Source organism: Athene noctua, chromosome 2, assembly GCF_965140245.1.
Source record: "Athene noctua chromosome 2, bAthNoc1.hap1.1, whole genome shotgun sequence".
NCBI lineage: Eukaryota > Metazoa > Chordata > Aves > Strigiformes > Strigidae > Athene > Athene noctua.
This window is the reverse complement of record NC_134038.1, coordinates 154,103,286-154,104,455: the sequence shown is the minus strand read 5'-3', so window position 1 is coordinate 154,104,455 and position 1,170 is coordinate 154,103,286. Positions and strand designations below refer to the sequence as shown.

At 39.3% G+C, this 1,170-nt stretch overlaps 1 non-coding gene across 1 annotated transcript; it reads left to right on the top strand.

Moving 5' to 3' along the window:
* The first annotated feature begins 286 nt into the window (after positions 1 to 286).
* On the top strand, positions 287 to 396 carry LOC141958301 (U6 spliceosomal RNA). The gene has a single exon (XR_012633261.1). It is a non-coding gene; the product is annotated as a U6 spliceosomal RNA (small nuclear RNA).
* Positions 397 to 1,170: the final 774 nt, after the last annotated feature.

Below are 1,170 nucleotides of genomic sequence, written 5' to 3'. Positions count from 1 at the left end.
TCTTCTTATTATGTTTTAAAGTCCTGACCCGCAGCGGTTTTCAGACCTAACTTTGAATATCTGAGTAATTTCATTGTCTCCATTGGCAGTGCTCTTTAGACTGGTTTCTTCCTGCTACCTACAACCATACACTGCTATTCTGCATCGAAATAGATGATTTATGTCATATTATGAAAAAGGAAAACACTTTATTTTTATGCGACTAAAATATATAAATCTGAAATAATAAAAATACTCCCAACTTTTCTCTGGATATGAATCTACACACAACTGCTATGGCATATGAGAGCATCTCAATTTGGCAGCACATGTACTAAAATTGGAATGATACAGAGAAGATTATCATGGCCCCTGTGCAAGGATGACATACAAATTCATGAAATGTTTCATATTTTTACCGTCCCTGGAGGTATTTAAAAGATGTGTAGATGTGGTGCTTATGGACATGGTTTAGTGGTGGATTTGGCAGGGCTAGGTGAATGGTTGAATTTGATGATCTTAAAGGTCTTTTCCAGCCTAAACAATTCTATGATTCTGTGATCTATATCTGTGTTGCTGCAGTAAAGAACTATAGGAGTATTGCTTGAGTTTCTTGTCGAAGGTTAGAGACAACTGTCATTACCTCATCCTCCTTCATTTCGCCCACTGTTATAATTCTCCTTCAGGAGAAGAAGAAAGGAAGGCTGACATACCTGTTGCTCAGCACTGACAGATGTCTCTGCTATTATTACAGGCTTAATCATAATTCAGTTGCTCGCAGTATGTTACTGTGTTTTATGCTAGATCTAATGAAGCTGCATTGAAAGAAAGCAGGAAAAAATATGAACTCTGTTTTGCAGATCAGTTGGTGTCAATAAATATCCAGATTTTCTGGATATGTCTGAGCAAACTTAATTTATGTGTTTATGAATGCCAGAAGCAGAGGCCATTCTGAGCACAAAATACTGCAAGCTGGAGAAAAAGGCACCTGGTGACTCAGCTGTATGACCAATTTCCTCAAACTGCTTGTTATTAGCCCTGTGCTCCTTGTGACCTTTCCTAGCCCTCTCCTGAGCAGAGATGAGACTAGAACAGGAGGTCAGGTGCATCCTCATCACTCTCAGCCTCCAGTCACTCTCTTGTTTTTGGCTGCAGAGAGTCAGTTTGGGAGGGATGGTTCTTTATGTTGGA